This window comes from Astatotilapia calliptera, chromosome 2, assembly GCF_964374335.1.
Source record: "Astatotilapia calliptera chromosome 2, fAstCal68.1, whole genome shotgun sequence".
In the NCBI taxonomy this organism is placed as follows: domain Eukaryota; kingdom Metazoa; phylum Chordata; class Actinopteri; order Cichliformes; family Cichlidae; genus Astatotilapia; species Astatotilapia calliptera.
The window spans coordinates 25,745,694-25,763,878 of record NC_137423.1 but is presented as its reverse complement, the minus strand read 5'-3'; the positions used below and the strand labels follow the sequence as shown (position 1 = coordinate 25,763,878).

The 18,185-nt window shown below is 41.2% G+C and overlaps 1 protein-coding gene across 2 annotated transcripts in view; it reads right to left on the bottom strand.

Moving 5' to 3' along the window:
- Nucleotides 1-14,082, bottom strand: part of n4bp3 (NEDD4 binding protein 3) — a 34,263-nt gene extending 20,181 nt beyond the window's left edge. Inside the window, exon 1 of one of the 2 annotated variants that reach the window (XM_026189857.2) lies at nucleotides 13,847-14,082. The gene's annotated coding sequence lies outside the window, so the exon portion shown is untranslated. Of the gene's footprint in view, nucleotides 1-6,415; nucleotides 6,555-13,846 lie in introns of those variants that run through there. The other variant, XM_080306794.1, reaches the window with a different exon arrangement.
- Nucleotides 14,083-18,185: the final 4,103 nt, after the last annotated feature.

The following is an 18,185-nucleotide window of genomic DNA, read 5'->3' as shown; positions in this document are numbered from 1 at the left end:
TAAATTATAGTTTCATTTAGAGGAAAATGAATGATTACGTAGGGTATGATTTAGGACTGGCGTACTGTGTGATGGCAAGTTTCCACCATGCGCTTAGATCCCAAATTTGTTTGGAAAAAAACGCCCCACAACTTTATAATTTTGCCACCGCAGCAGTTTTGAAGTCAAACAATCAATATGTGATTGAAGTGAAGACTTTTAGTCGTAAATCAAAGGCTTTAGCAACAGTTTTGCATTGACTGTCTAGGAATTAAAGCCACTTGTATACACAGTTGCCAATTTTCAGACTAAAAATTAATGGACAACTAACTGATAAGCGGTTTTATGGCAAAGTGAGGCCTGTTGCCTTATTATTTCACAAGCAGCAGCATATCTAAAGCTGATTCAGAGTGTTGAATTTGCAGTTTAGGTCTTTCACTGTTGCATTTCAGCCTCAGACAGTGCGAGTGATGGAGGCCATTATTAGGCTGGAGAAGCAAAATAACACTAGGAACACTAGGAATAACCAAATCAACAGTCTGATGCATTCTTAAAAGGTAGGAATGCACTGGCCTGCTCAGCAACACCAAAAGACCTGGACGACCACAGGAGACAACTAAAATGTATCATTGTCAAAGTCTACAATCAAGAGACAGAGAGGGTTTAGACGAGGCGCAAACCACTGCTTACACTCAAGAGTGAGAGGACCAGATAAGACTTTGCCAGAAATAACCTGAAAGAACCTGCTTTAAAAAAGTATTTGAACAGATGAAACCAAAACACATGGTGTTATCTGTCAAATGTGGCAGGATAAATGTTACTGCATGTGCACACATATCTGCCTGTGGACCCTGGTCACTGGTGTTTATTGGTGATGTCACTGCTGACTGAAGTGCACAGGGCCATATGCTCTGCTCAGATTCAGACAAATGTTGCAAGACTCAAGGCAAAGCAATCTGACATTATCAATGGACAAGTCTGTCACCTGATCTCAGCTCAGAAGAGCATGCTTTTCAGTTATTACACACAAAATTGAAGGCTGAGAGACCCACAAACAAGCAGCAACTGAAGGTGGCTGCTGTAAAGGCCTGGCAGAGCATCTCAAGGGAGGAAACGGAAGAATGGGTGACGCCTGTGGGTTCCAGATTTCAGGCAGTCACTTGTAGAGGGTTCATCCAAAAGAATCATCTGATTTTAAAGTGCTTTCTGCAGCTGTTCTTTGGTAATGGTTGAAACACATAGTGTGCGAAACAGTGGATTTGTAAGTTTCAACACCACATCTTTTATGTACTTTCATGTGGTGCAGTGCTTTACTTGAAATACCTCAAGGTCTCAATACCTCTTTTAGATTCAATTTAGCCAGTGAAGAGAAACTAATATGGTAGAAAAATGCTCTTCACATAAAAACAGAAGCCACTGAGCACCAGTACCAGTATCAGCTGCATGTGGCATGTCACATATATTTATTACAAAATCCTGACATGCATATCATTCATCTTGTTTTCCTTTTACTCTCAAAATTGATGTTGTCAGTGGATGTGAGCTGGCAACTTAATCGCTCTGATCCCTGAGTAGATGAGACCTCGAACTAATAATTTCCACAGCTGGATCAACAATTACTGACCCAGAAAAGAAAACCACGAAACTTACGTGAGACTCAAAGTTCAGCAGGGTTTTTTTTTTTAAAAAGAAACCTGCAGGATTACTCTTAAGAGAGCTTCAGCTCGATACAGAAGTCTAACGTTTGTGATCTGACTGGCTGCGTCTGCCTTTCAGTAAATCAGGTGATGACTTCCTCTCAGGCTGATGTGGGTTTCCTCACTTTGCATCAGTTTGCCTATCGACGCAGGCCTGCACAGTGTGCTTTGGCTATAATGCCTCTGTTGACTTCGCAGTATTTCTGCAAAGAATCCAATGACCACAGCAGCCATGTTGGTGTTATCTGGATTGACCGGCTGCACCATATTGATCTGTAGCTGACTGATGTTACATAAATCAGTTTGATTTGGCAAGACAGCACAAGGGAGAGCCCTCGCAGGCACCTGCTCTCACAGCGCCATGGGTATTATTTGTGTTATTTATGGGGGGAATTTATGCACCAACATCCCTTCTGTGGTTTTTATGTAACTGTGACTCAGTAATAAGAGCAGGTTTTGTTAAAATATGATCAATTTGCAGTGTGAAAAGAATTGCACAAGTTTGTTTGGACAAATGCCTGCGTTGCTCCATCTGTGAGGTTATAAGTTCAACCTCTACATGTGGGTTTGTCTACGTTCGTCTAGTCCTGATATGACTCATGTTTCGGGGACCCTCCCTTACGAGGACAAAAAAAATATTTATAGGTGTTTTAGGATTAGGGAAGTTATGATTGTGTGGATTTGTTCTGCTGAGGTGTAGATACACAGCTGTGTGGAGCAGCTGACCTCACTGTTGTTTTAGGTTGCCCCTTTCACTCCTTTACAGATCACACTTCCACAAAGCATACATGCTTATCCATCCCACAGAGCAACTGCATGTCGCACCAGATCATCAACATCCAGCCCCTCTGTGACCCTGATGAGGACAATCTAAAGAGGATGGATGGAATATTTAATTATTTCAAAAAAAAATTATTAATTATGTGTAAAACTTTTTTTAAATTATTTCATAGTTCAGGCTTTAAAGGGTTAAAGTATTGTTTTGCGTTTGTGGTCATTTCCATCTTTATTTTTATCCTTACAATCAGTTGATTTTATTGATATTAATGGGAAGGTTAACGTGTTCAAAGTTGTTTCCTCTTTTAGTGTCTGTGTAAACGTGTCGCTTTTAAACACTGCTCAAATGAGTATGATTATGACTTACAGGTAGATCAAGGCTCGCAAACAACATAAAAGAAATGTATAACAATCAATGTAAATAGCTGATGATGATATAAGCTGTATGACATACAGGATGGGGCTGTTGCTATTCCATCTTTTCCCATAACTTACACGTTCCTATTGGATTTCTGATGGTGCTAAATTGTTAGCATTTCCATATGTTCACAAATATAACTGTACAAATTCTGACTCAGGCTTTGGCTTGCATCTAATAAAAAATAGAAATGATACAGGACGACACGACTAGTTCCACAAGACGCTTTAAACGAAGCTTTAGAAAAACATGTGGGTCCGCTATTCAAAACAAAAACTGCTCTTCAGCCACAAGAGACGATGAGTTAGATAGTAGCGTGGGAGCCGAGATGAAGGCCTTAATCTCTGAACAAACTAAACAACGTATTGTTCCATAAGCCCTTCCTATTACAGTACTTGTTGCTACAACAGTCGGGATTTCTTCTCCCACGTGAAATGCATCATAGTTTGCAGTTACAGCAGTATCAGGTTTAGCAATCAGAAGTCCGGAGTTTACTGACAACTCTATGATGGGAAAAGAATTTGACGCTAATCAGGAATCAAAGAGTTGCCAAGAAATTTTGCTGATTGTAGGTGTTGTTTTTAAAGCAACTTTTTAGCTAAGGTCTTAAATATGAAAATGACACACGTGGAGGATATGAAAATAAAGAATGTAGCACACTAAAGAGCGCTGCTATTTTTTTTGGTAGCCGAACTCATTAAAAATGCTAAGATTTACTAGAGAATTGTTTTTTGAAATGGTGTAAAAACAAAAAAAGGACAAAAAAACAGAGGGAGAGAAATCTTATTTTCCTGAAACCAATAATATGCAGAGAAAGCCTTTTTTAGGCAATGCACTACGGAGGAAAAACTGAATCCTTGACCCCTTCAGTGATAGGATCCAGCAGCAGCTCTTCTTTGTTGGTAGGAGGCAGGTCACTTCAAATCAATACAGAGAAGAGAGTTGCTCTTTGTTCTAATAATATGCTTTTGACTTTTACAGTCCAGATTTACACCAAACTGAACATTTTATGGGAGAATTTGGACGTGTTGGATGTGTTAGTCAGCGCTCTCCACCGCCATCATCAAAACACAGAGTGCAGAAATATGGGGGAGAATGCTGCTCCCACCCTACAGCAGCGCTTTAGAGGAATAGAGAATAAAAGCCACGAAGAACTGAAGCTGTTCAATTCAGTGCAGTTTCATTTGTACGGAACAATAACCTCAAAGATATCTGACTTTATAAAGGGAAACCCAACAGTGCCTCACCGAGCAAGCTCCTGATGACACGTGCCATTGTTATGCTGTTTTTTCATTTTATCTATCAAGATAAACTTATTATGGTGATTTTCATGGTTCATTTCTCACTTTTTGCCTTCTAAATGTAAGGTTCGCTGCTCATGAACTGGTCAGCATTTCGCATCGTTTACTCTTTAGCTTGTGCAATTTCAACTAACCAAGAATGACACAATTTGGCGCTGGATTATAATTTTCTTACTTTCATACTTAAATCTAATCTGCGTGATAATTTTGTATTAATATGCAGTTTATGATGCCTGACATGCTGAGAAAATGCATGTCCGGCATTCTGTAAAAGGAAAATATAGATTTTTTTTCTGTATTTTCCGTATTTTAAAAAGAAAACCAACAGCTATAAAACCAGCAACATGCTAAAATATTTCTTTACTCACCTTCGCTGGCATTTGTAACAACGGCATGATATTTATTACACTTGATTCTGAATCCAGTTCAAGTTCTGCTTGGTTTCTGTGGATAACAGGTAAAGCCTGTATAGTGTTTGCCAACTGCTGCTATCAGCAGAGCCATGTTCAGCGCAGAGCATAAGTCCACCGAGAGCAGTGTGAGGAAACAAACCCACATTCCTTACATTTCTCACTGGGTAATGATTAAATGTGCCATGCCGTTACTTAACACGTGGAGCTCTGATGTGGCTGATGTTGTCCGTTTCCCCTGCTGGAGGACTTTGAGGGCTTTGGGACATTTTTAATCTGTTATCAAAAGTAACTTTATTCCCATGAGAACCTGGTAACGGCAGCCCAACAACAACAACTCAGTGACCGATTATTCAGCCACATAATCATAGGCTGCAGGTAACATAATGTTAAACTGAGCTGATAAAGGCTTTTTATTAAATTCTTTACAGTAAGGAGGGGTGAGCAGAGACTCACTGTGGCTTCTTTGTTTCCTGGAGCGGTTCACGCAGGAGTCACCGTTCTGTGATTACATCGATGGAAATTGAGTGGTTCCCACATCGACCGACACCTGAATCAATTCCACTTAACAGCTGCAAAGAGTGTGCAAGCATCCATCGGGACGCCCTGGATGTTAGGCCACACACTCGGCACAATCAACATGGGAAAACGGATGCACCGCAGCTAAAAATTGGTTTGGACTCAGAAGCTAACAGGCACACGTGGAGTGACCCGTGTGCAGGTGAAACTGCTCTGCCGATCACATCCCAGCAAATCCTTCTGATCTCATTTGCACCAGAGAGAGAGAGAACTGAAGAGGGATGATGTCGGGTAGTAAACACTGATGCTGACGAAGGCCGATGCCCAGTCAGAAGATCAGTGTCCCCCCCCCTTCCTGGCTGAAGTTTCCCTGTAAATGAATTGAGTGCTACTGGAAAACACCTTATTCAGCCAAATGAGGTCATAAGTTTACTGTAGAGAGTTTACACTAACAACAAAAGCCGCAAGAAAAACTATGATATGCGAAATATCACCTAGATGAGGTTGTTTTGTTTTGATTGCTGTTGCAAAAATAAAAAAATCTCAAAAACAATTAGATTTAATTTAATTGACTGGAGAACACAGTCAGTTAAATTAAATCTAATTGCTCAGCCTGGGTACAGAATTCATGAATAGACCTCAGGGGGAATTCCAGAGACACAAATAGACCATCAGACCAGAGATAATTCAGATATAACAGAAAAAGAAAGCGTGATATTATTAATGAGCTCTCAATGCAACGCTCGCTGGAAGGCAAGTACCCCCGTTTATTATTATTTGAGGACCGTACGGCTTCATTCTGGACCATTCAATAATTAACCGTTAATTAGCACATCACTTCCAAGCTGGAAGGCTGATTCTGCTGCTCCGAGTGACGTCACATCCCCGTAGGGAAAAGATTCAGTTATAAAGTTAGCTAATTCCAAATCAGCTTCACTGCAAACAAGAATTCCTCGTGGGCAAAGTGATTAACAATCAGGATGCTTCCCTCTTCTCTCTGCAGCTTAGGCTGCTCTTTGACAGCGCTGCCTTAAATCTCAGTGCATTAGAGAGCATTTTAAGGTTACTGGCATGCAAATTAGTCAAGTTTTCCCTGGAGAAATCGGGGCTGCGTATTAAATGCTAGTAGATACACGGATCTTTGAGCTGAAACCAGAATTGAGGTACTTTCACTTTTATAAAAGGAACATTGTAAACAAATCTAAACCCAAATCATAAGCAGACATGAGGTGAACAGAGAGGCAAAGTTAACTTTTTTACACTAAGAGTGTCTTTAAATAGTAGGAAATGTAGAAGGAAAAAACACTTGTTTACCTGTGTTTGTCCACCTGAAACTTCACTTCTCTGCTCCTGATCCCATGCACGCCCTGTTTCTCTCTGTCACCCTCGCTACTGATGATGACATCACATGACTCGTGTTTCCCAGCCTGCGATGGCAGCTGGGAGGTGCGTGGATAAAGAGGAAACTGCTTCAGCCACTGACCTGCAGGAAGACTTTACACTGGTCTAAACAGATGGTTTGGGCCCATATCAACATTTTGGACTAAGCTAAGCGAGCTCTGTATGTTCCTAGTTACACTACACCCTTCCCTCCTGCTCACTTCTTTGTGCACTGTGAGCCCTCTCAAAGGCCAGTGTGGTCAGACTGGTTCTTCCAGTTCCAGAAACAAAAGCCCCTGCATGTGAAAACGCTTTGAAGCCTTCAATGCAGACCTTAAATAAAACTCCCAGCTTCACTGGACAACGGCAACGCAGTGCGTCTGTTTGCTCGAGGATAATAAGACAATCTGGAGGGATTTGACTTAGGTTACAAAGCAGACAGCATAAATGGGGAAAGAAGGATGAATGTATGAAAAGAAAATAAGAGGAAGATGGGAATGAGGAAGAAGTGGAAAATGAGGGCATGCGGAGGGGGATGAGTCTGAGTGGACTGTCTGGACAAGAGTCTGAGTGTACGTCTCCCTTCCTGAGAGGCTAAGTTACTGGACGGGTTCGACACCATATCAAGTTACACATCTCAAACTAAAGATGCTGGGATCTGAGAAGGAAGAAGAGAGAAGACATTGTTCTCTGCTCTGTAACCAGGAGAGAGTGGCTCCTTTCTTCTGTCCTCACCATCCGATGTGGGCCAATGAGCTGAGGTGGGTATCCGGACCAACGGGTGGGCACACAAGAATCTCAGCTCATAAAAGCACCTTGCCAGCCAGGGATGCACTATGTTGAGACTGGCAAACTATTAAAGGCATTCCAGTGGAGTATGATGTTTTATGGTGCCCCTTGGCCTGCTGAGAGTAATCTGAAGAAAATCAGCAGTAAAATGAAAGGAGGGCCTAACCCCATCAAAGCTGGACAGCCCAGCCCAAAACCTGAGCAGGTGCTCCAGTACCCCTGTCATTACTGTATGTGTGGGCCCCCAGAGGGCCTCAGATTTCAAAGGCAGTCACTCCCAGCTGGCTGATAGAGAAGTTCAACCAAAAAGAAGAAAAAGAAAAGAAAGAAAAACAAAGTAAGAGATGGAGGATCCTAAAAAATGAAGGCGGTGCATCCATGTGATTGGCAGCAAGCATTGCAGAAGGAGAGGAGACAAAGAAGAGAAGATAGGAACGTGTCAGAGCCTGCTTACAGTTACTGTACCTGTATGACCAATCAACTAAACAACAAACTCATTGTCAGCTAGACTCATTTCCTCTGGCTTATCTCTTCTGGACAATGTCATCACTGGAAAGTGCTATGGGAGGTATGCTGGCTGTCTGGTTCTTGAGAAATACCATTATCCTGTTTTAGACCGGAGCTTACTGTGTCTGCCACACAGGAGTTAGCTCTTGTAAACAAATTTTGCAACTCTGTCTGTAAGGATCGGGAGATGTTAATGCGATTAGTTAACGCAACTTTAAAAACTGAAGAGTCACAAGTGTTAGACTGTTAGATGACAACACCGATGCCAGTCTCAGATCTGTACAGCAAACATACACAGCATTCAGTTAGCTTAGCGTAAAAAACAGGAAACCATTATTCTGGTTCTGTCCGAAGGTCACATAATCCACTCACCAGCTCCTGTAAAGCTCATGCGCTGGCACACAATGTCTCATTTCTTTAATTTGTACCAAAATATAAGCTTTTGGCAGGGCTGTATTACCGACTCTTCCCTGTTTCAAGCATGCGGCAACTGCTGGGATAAAAAATGAAGCCAATGCAACAGTGTAGCCACTTGAGGTTATAAGCAGATAGGTGTATATGTATATATATATATATATATATATATATATATAGGTATATATAGGTATATATATATATAGGTATATATATAGGTATATATATATATAGGTATATATATAGGTATATATATATATAGGTATATATATATATATATAGGTATATATATATATATATAGGTATATATATATATATAGGTATATATATATAGGTATATATATATATATAGGTATATATATATATATATATATATATATATATATATATATATATATATATATATATATATATATATATATATATGTATATATATATGTATATATATATATGTATATATATATATATATATATACAATTAAAAACAATAAGGGCTCCATATCCTTCAATATTTGGTTTACAGAGTGAAATAATTATGAAAAGCTGGTACGCAATCGTGAAGCAATATTAAATGGAATAATGTTGGACCTCCCTTTGCCTTCAGTGATGCCTTAATTCTTCATTCACAGATTGAACAAGGTGCTGGAAACATTCCTCAGAGATTTTGGTCAATATTGAGAGGACATGCAGTTTGTTTGTTGGCTGCACATCCACAATGTCGCTCTATTGGATTGAGGTCTGCTGACTGTGGAGGCCAACTGAGTACAGTGATCTCATTGTCATGTTCAAGAAACTAGTTTGAGATGATCTGAGCTTTGTGGCATGCTTTCATGTTGTTTACATCAGCAGTCCCCAACCCCCGGGCCACGGACCGGTACCGGTCCTTGAGTCGTTTGGTATCGGGCCGCGAGAGTTGAGGGCGGCTCGGGTGTAAAATTTTATGATTTTTCAGGGTTTTTTATCATTGACTCAGTTTCCCTGGGTCTTTTCTCGTGTTGTAGTTGTACGGCTCATTTTAAAAGAAATAGTTACACGTTACTATAGCGGCCAGAATGCATTAAGGGGTAGATGTTGTTGGCGGTTTTCAGGAGGACGCTGCTAATAAAGTTAAACATTTACACAGGGAATTTGCGTTTCTTATTATATTTGCAAAATACCACAGTTTTTGTCTTGGTCGTATCATTTTATTTTGTTGCATTTATTTGGACGGTCTGTGAAAATATTGTCTGACATTAAACCGGTCCGTGGTGCAAAAAAGGTTGGGGACTGCTGATTTAGATCACGTTCTGACTCCACCATCAAAACGTTGCAGTAAAAAATTGAGACCCATCAGACCAGGCAACTTTGTTCCAGTTCTCTATTGTGCAATTTTGGTGTCCCAGTGCGAATTGTACCCTCAGTTTTCCGTTCTTAGCTGTGGCGTTTGGTGCAGTCTTCTGCTGCTCTGACCCATCTGCTTCAAAGTTTGACGTGTTGTGCACTCAGAAATGCTCTTCTGCATAGCTCGGTTGTAATAAGTAGTAATTAGAGTTACTGTTGCTATTGTTCTCCGACCTCTGATTTCAACAAGACATTTTCTCCAGAGATCTGCTACTACCTAGGTATCTTCCCTTTTTCAGATAATTCCTCAGAGATGGTTCTGTGGGGAATCCCAGTAGATCTACAATTTTTAAAATACTCAGCCAATCACGCCAGATTCAAAGTCACTTAAATCACCTTTCTTCCCCATTCTGCTGCTTGGTTTAAACTTCGGCAGGTCGTCTTGACCACGTCTATATGCCTAAATACAATGAGGTGCTGCCATGTGATTGGCTAGATATTTACATTAGATATTTGCAATGAGGGGCAGTTGATAAAGTGCCTGCTGAGTGTATATCAATAGCTGTCTGCTTGTGTTTGGTTTTCCAAACACTATACAGGGAGTGAATGAGTGTAAAAGCCAAATACAGCTTTAGCACTTCACCCTCCTGCCCCCACATATCTGGTTCCAAAAATTAAAAAAGCTAAAATCAAACCATAAAAACAGGAGTTCACTAACCATTGGGTGACATTACAGCGGCTATATTCATACTTTCATACAAGCTCCTGGTTTTAAATGACATAATAAAAAAAGAGAAATACAGCCTCAACAAGTCTTCACCGCTGATCCACTTAACTACCTGTGAGACATAAGGGAGACACTAGGAGGTCATGGAAGCTCACTGTAACCTTTAAAACCACCACGTTGATTTCTTTTGAGAGCACACGATGTGACAGCAAACTGAAATGCCGTTGGAGAGAGCAGAGCCGCGGCTACCTCGACGACCGCTACTTGTACACGCGGATATGAATACAACAATGCCCACTCACAGAGGAGGGCTTTGACTCATGGCCTTTTGTTCTGCAACACTACAATTCCTCAGAATAAATAGGAGACACGGGCTGAGCGCAACGCAACAGACACACACAGAAGGTAACCGCTGCTGCTGATAACTACAGGGAGGAGGTGAGTGTGAGCGCTTCTCACAGGGAGATAAGCCCGATCAATAAAAACACAAGCAAGCGATAAGGCTGAGATGAGGTAAACAGGTTGCATTTGACTCACGGGAAAATGTTGCGTTCTATAAACGAGTGTGTAGTCCCAGGATGAGGCGATGCCAGAGTGAGCGGCGGAGCTATTCACGTCATCCTTCTGAGTTGGTGACATTTAAAGACAAAAGGGTCTGTCCGGCCTCCTACACTCTCAGACCTTTCCCCTCTGAAGGTCAAAGGGTTCGGTCTGTCTCATGAGGATGAGGTAATTGTTAAGCAGTCAGTTGGGAGGTCAACTCACCACGCAGTCAGTTATATACCACCAAATAATGGGCAAAGTACACTTTTGCAGGGATTAAATGTCAAAAAGTGAGTCTGGCAGTTAAACTGATTTTGATTGACAGAAATGAGTGTGGGCCACCAAGCCAACTCCCGATGATGCCAAATCCACCCATGCTCACTCACACTTACACTTAAACCTGTTATACATCATGAATCTGTGATGTTCTGTACTTTGCAGTACTTATGTGAAAGTGTGAAAGTTGGGGACTTTCAGAATATCTCTGGCAGATAGCGCTGGACAACTTTAGGATTAAACCTGCATAGCAGCCATGTTACCTCATAGATAAACAATCGGAATCAGTGTTAGCCAACTGACACAACCACTGCTCTGCAGGTTTAATTTGCGAAGTTGTGACTTTGCTGCATTTAAGTTTCAAAATCTGTTAAGAGGAAGTGGCAGGAACGGTAAAATACTCCCAAAGATTAATCTCCAGCTATAAGGAAACACCTGCCACTCGGGGCCAATGATTAACTTGGGTGTGTTCTCTGTATGGGCACTTGTAACCTGTGAGTGAGAACAGGGGCCATGCTAATGCAGCAAGCATTGTGGTTCACATGGTTAACACACTGGTTAGAAATTACACAGAACTTGCTGCCAGTTACTTACACAGTTCCTGATAGAAACTACTCTTGACTGTGGTGGGTTCGAAAGCTAAACAGCATTAAATCAAACCGTGGCAGAATAAAGGCTGGCAGCCCTGCATGCTTGGCCAGGTCCTGCAGTGATTTTCTTAACCTGGCCTGGCTTTAATTGCAGTGACAGACGGCCTTGAGTGCAGATCAGGCCAAGCCACGGGGAGAGGGATGAGCGAAGGGGAGGAGTGTTGAGTGTAAGAACATGACACTTTCACCTTAGTGCAATCAGACATGGAGTTTTGGGGATGACTGCACACAAAACGCACAAGGAGAATAGGGTACGGGATAAGCTCGGGATCAGGAGAAGTAGAACAGAGGTTGGAGGAAAGGGGAAATCTGTGGAACGCTGAGGCGGAGCAAAACCAGTGAGTGGAAGGAGAGCTGATTAGTGTTTGATTAGGTGGCTAGCCTGAGGGGAAATATCACATGAGGAGGACTGTGCCATTACTGCTGTGCTCTCCCCATTCCACCATCTGCTTGAGTGTAGTACACATGATTGGCTTTCTGTGCACTTTTGTGCCACAAAATAATATCAAGATAAACAGCATATTGCATCGTATGGAGCACATTTGGGGGGGAGGACATTCAGTTGCACCTTTGGTGCCTGCATTAAAACAAGCAAAGTATGAGAGTGCAGAGCTGGGAGAGCCCACTAAACATCAGTCTGATTGATGGACCACAATCTGGATCCTCTAATCTTTACTACGCTCACCAAATAGTCAGCAGAATATGTGTTTCATCAGCTGCTTGTGGTTTAGGGAGACAGACACAGAGGCACACTCACAAATGCACACTCACCGGGGGGGGAGCATCAGTCCCCCAGAGCTCAAACAGCTGAACGAGGAGCTCTCATCAGCTGTTTGGCTGATTCTGCTGAGAGAAGAGCACCAAAGACTGACTGTGTCAAAAGAAATAAATAAAAAGCCCTAAAAAAATTCCAACAATCTCCCGCATAGAGCTTAGATTTAATATTCTAGAGTGTACAATGTGCCTATAAATAGTGTCACAGCCTTTTTTTTCTTTAATAGATCGAGAGCACATGATCATTTGGGATTATTTGAGCTTAAATCAATATACAGTGTGACAGCCAAGGTATTAGTTTTACACTGATACAAAAGAGAGATCGTTATATTTGCTCTGCAGATTCTTCAAATAGTTATCAAATTATTACTTCTCTTTACTGATTGGCGTAACAAGTTTCTGCACACACACAAAAAACAAACTACATGAAAGCAATCTGCTGTCACAGACACAGAGGTTAAAGCTCTGATTGCAGAATTTTATCTCCTGGGTGATCACATGGAGGAATGTGTTTTTATGTGGCGACTTGAAGCCTAAACAGCACTTAAGCTGTCTGGGTGATTGCCATGCAGTGACGAGCGCAATCTCACAGCAGCAGAGACAGCAGCATCACCCCGCCATCACCTCCAATCCTAAATTACAGGAATGGTTAGCGCGCAGTCTCCAACAACAGCCTGCACTTGTCTCTCTGATGTGCGCTTGCTCTTGCGTCAGCATACGCCCATAACCACGGCAGTCAAAGGACTCCTTCTGCAACGCTCCGCGACTTCTCGGGTCAGAGGTCACCTGTGGCCTCTGGTCTCCACGACGACAGCCTGGCAGTCCCCAAGACATCCCCCCACAGGCACCAACCTCCTTCCCCCTCCCACGCCATCCAAACACAGACGCTCACAGAGAAACAGCTTTTGTCCCCAAACTCCTGGGCATCAAACAGAGAGCCAAACATTTACAACCGTGCAGGCCCAACAGTAGAAGTGCAGGAGACCACCAAAGCTGCAAAGTGACCAGAGTTAAAGGCTAAAAAGAACAAAAATATATGGGTCCACCAACCCCCCTTCTCTTTAACATACTCACTGACAGGGTGAAAGCACTGCAGACGGCTGGGTAGCCGTAAGGATTAACCCTGATTTAGGAGCTAAAAACTTTGGGAGAGCGACACTGTGTCACTTTAAAGGCTTTAATCTGCACAGGCAAGCTTATCAAGCGCGGTCCTTTCACGTTTTAAGTTTTTATTTATTGATTGATTTATTGGATCATCATTGACCACAACGCACCATGCACTGACACAATTTCCAGCTGCAGCTCTGCATGCGCAGCAGTGGAAGCAGATAACGGCAAGATTGGGAAAAACAAACTGGCACTCACCATATTCCGCATGCAGGACATCTCTGGAACCAGCACGGCCACTCTGCTGCAGTTCTGTATCCCGGTGCTTATAAGCAGGGAGGAAAAAAAGATTTAAAAAAAAAAGTAGAAGAAAAAAGGTGGCTCCCCGGGGGTATTTTCCAGTACTTTGGCGATCGACCGGCGTGGAGAGAGTGGAGTTCAGACTGGGACTGTGTGGTTTCCCTCTCAGAGGTTTGAATAGCGGAGAGCAGAATGAGGGAAAACACGAGAGGCAGGGAAACATGCGCCTGTCCTGTCCCCCGGTAACGCTGACACACTTAGCTGAGAGGAGGAGAGGCAGCGACATCTACCGACAGTAGAAGCTCATGCAAGAAAATCAGAAGCAGTGTGGATAATATGATTAATAATAGCAATAAAACAATAAAGTAATAATAAAAATAAATAGAAATATTTTAGGTGATACCAGAGCTAGACTATTAGCAGGCAAAGAGGGCGAACACTACTGGAGTACTCACTTTTAGTAGTTTTAATCTATACAAATTTGTAAGAGAAAAATCAGCTGATTCATACGGAGCCCCTCTGATGACATGGTCCAAAAAATAAATAAATTGTGGCCACGAAATATCATTTCGTGGCCACGAAATATCATTTCGAGGCCACGAAATAGGTATAACGTGCCCTCGAAATACTTATTTGTGGCCACGAAACACTTGATGAGATATATATATATATATATATATATATATATATATATATATATATATATATATATATATATATATATATATATATATATATATATATATATATATATATCATCCCAGGGCACATTCACTAGAACCTGCGTCAGCCATAGTACGGAGTCCTTGCTGTTGGTGATGTCCTTAAGGTGAGTGTATTATATTTTATATTTATTTCATATTGTTATCCCGCAATTCGGCAGTTATTTATTCAGACCTATATTGTTACTATGTTCTAAAGGGTATCTGCTGACGTTTCAAATGTTGTATCCTCATGTTGTTACTACACGTTGTTTTGTTGTGCTAATATGTAGCCGTAAACTCATTTTTAACTGTAGGACGTGCGGCGGCCCCGCAGCACACTTTCAAAGTAGAGCAAGGCTGAAGGCTACTAATAAACGAGGTATGTTCAACATAAAACCTTAGTTCTCTGTGTCACGAAGGTGTCTCTCTTTTACCCTGGCCACATCACCATACTAGCTGGTGCAACTAATCTGGTCTGGACAATAATAACAGTTTTAGATGGAAAGCATCTTAAAATTGCCTTTTTTTTTGCTGAACATCTCCTTTGAAAGTAGCATCATGTGAGTCACACTTGTTAAGGTAATACATGCTAAATGAGCCGTAGCTTTCAATGCATCACCGGATGATGATGATGATGCCTTGCAGTTACAGTAGCTCACTGCGGGTATCACGTTGCCAAGGGAACTAATAAAGCATACAGTGATCGGAATGATTTTGTATTGATGCAGGTTGTCCTTGCTCATGCTGAACTACTTAAACTCCAAGTAGACGGTCGCTCCATTCCTCATTACCATAGATAATATCTAAGTAATAAAACAATCATTATCAAATTCTGATTTGCCATAGATAAAGTGATTTTATAGGTAGGCTATCATGTAAAAATCTGCTACATAAAATTTATAACTGAGTGTAAAAATACTTATTTCATTTTCATGTGGTTTAGAGGTCTCGGCTGCGAGAATTCTTAACAGAGCGTAAAGCTGAAGAAGATGTGATCAAGAAACTTGAAGATGAGAATGTAAGCCACTGCAACTGTTGCTGTGTGCGTGCGTGTGTGTCTGTGTGTTTGTTTTTGAACGGAGAGCCGCAATCCACAATTTGCTATGCACATTCTAAAAATATTTATTGAATTTCATATTTTTGTTTAATCAGTGACATTAATTAATGACGTGATATGTTTAAAGAGTAATTTTAAAAGTAATTTTTGTTCATCTTATGTTGGACAAATGTGTACCACATTACCAAAAGTATCTGTTATCAAAAGTAGATAGCAAAAAACAACTCTAAAATATGCAGTTGTATGTATTCATTGTTTTTTTTTAATATTGACAATTTTATTAATTTGTTATTTATATTTTTCAGATTGATGAAACTGTCATTCCCTTAATGACAGACAATGACCTGGCAAAGTACATCCCCAAAGTTGGCGATAGAGTCTCCACTGTGGCCTTCTGCTGACAAGCAACACTGTCACGGACGTCACCATCCAGGAAAGAATCTATACTCTCAAGGCTACGACATAGACTGACAGGAGTTGAGGGAATGCCTCCTAAAAAGAAATTGTCTCAGTGGGCAGAAAATACAAATGCAAAACGAACAGTGAGACGAATTGAGGTTGGCTGGATGGATTTTGATGAGGAGAAGGGTGGGTTCAAACAGGTGAAGTCTGTAAGTGGTGGTGGAACAAGGCATTTATCTGTAGATAAAAATGAAACAGTGTCAAATATCAAACTTATGGCTGAAAATCTGTTTTTCCCCAATGGCACCTCAAAAAAACCCAAAAGTCTTTCACACTATTCAACTCATATTGAGAGCTCACAGATGCATGTGGATGCTTCCAGTACAGTTGATGAGTTGTATAAGCAAAGTAAAGTCAAAATTCTGCGACTTTATCTGTGTACCAGAAAGAAAACACAACAGCATCCCCAAGACGTAGAGGCCGATCATGCAATAACCCAGCCCTCTGTGGTAGATCTCACTGGCAATGAACCTAATCAGGCCGCTGATGATCTGTTGGTGGAAAACATAAATTCAGAACCATCAAACTTTGTAATTAATGATGGAGCTTCCATAAGTGGATATTTGGAACTGAATGACACATTACCATGGGATGGTCTGCCAAATGTAGGTGAAAGTGAAGATTCTGATGCAGTTGTTATTATTAGTGGGGATAACATGGTGGATATTAGCGTGGTTGAACTAAACCCTGAAACACTGTTTACAGAAAAAGAGTCGGATCCACCTCATCACACATTGTCTCTCTCACCGGGGCTGACAGGAGAGGCCAATATTCCTGACCAAGCAACCCCTGAACCACGATCTTGTCCCGTAATACTGACTGTTAGAAGAGGTCATTGTCTTACTGATTTGATCAGTGCCTTTAAGGACTCAAACATTATTTCATCTGAGGTCAATATCAAAATGTTGTCACCAAATGGAGAGCTTGAACAGGGGGAAGGAAGTGGTGTTTTGCGGGACTGCCTGACAGAATTTTGGATGGATTTCTTTTTTTTTATTATTTTCTTTTTTATTTTCTTTTTTTTTCATCAATGTGATATTTTTTCCTCAGATATTTTTATTAAAGTTTCTGCATCCATTTTTACAAAAGACAAATTGAACAATATGCCGTTTTCTTTTTGAAGAACATAAAACAATATGAAACATACACTCCCACCTCATAATTATAGGAGTACCAGTGGGTGTACAAAAAGAAAAAAGAAAGGGTCCAATCTAATAATACGAGTAGCAAACCCTGGAGTACAAGATAACAGTTCCTGAGTGTACAAGAGAGATGTGGAGAGTTTCAAAGCCCACACCCCCACACAGACACAGAAAAAACAAAACACACAAACCAAGAAAAAAAAACAAAAAAAAAACAAAAAAAAACACAAACATAATGAGTGGTCAGCTTAGTTGTAGAGATTTCTATGACAGCTGCACATTGGGAGTTGAGGTGAAAGTCCCATTCACCCGGCATGACTTTCAGTGTGAAGAATGGCAGGCTATAGCTAGAGTGTTTGTTGTAGGGTGGAAACAAGCTGGTTACTTCCCAGTGAAGCTTGCAATACCCTTTCTGGAGGAGATATTGTACGGCTCGACAACCAGTAGTTTAAAAGATTCCTTTCTTTTGTACGTCTCACAAGAAGAGCGATCTGTTCTCCTGAAGGCTTTGGATGACTTCAATTCAGTGGATACAGATGAATTGCTGGAAGTACTTGATGCACATGAGTGCAAGCAGGTTCCTACCAAGGACACACTGCTCCCTGTTTTGGCACAGATAGGACACAAAGTACTTATTCAGGCCCCAATGTTTGTAATCAAGTGCTGGCGTCCCGTTGTGGGTTCTGTAGCTGGTTTACTCCCACCAGAAGGACTGCATCATTTCATAGCAGAAAAAAAACCGACTGTAAAAACAGTGAAGGAGCTTCTAATCTTTCCAGAGGAGATGACAGCTGCCCAGTCAACAGTTTCTCGTTACCTGAAAAGACACATTGGAGAAATTGATTTCAATTATCTTCAGCTTTTCCTGCGGTTCTGTACAGGATCCAATCTGTTGGATAAAGCCATATTAATTGAGTTCATAGAAACTACAG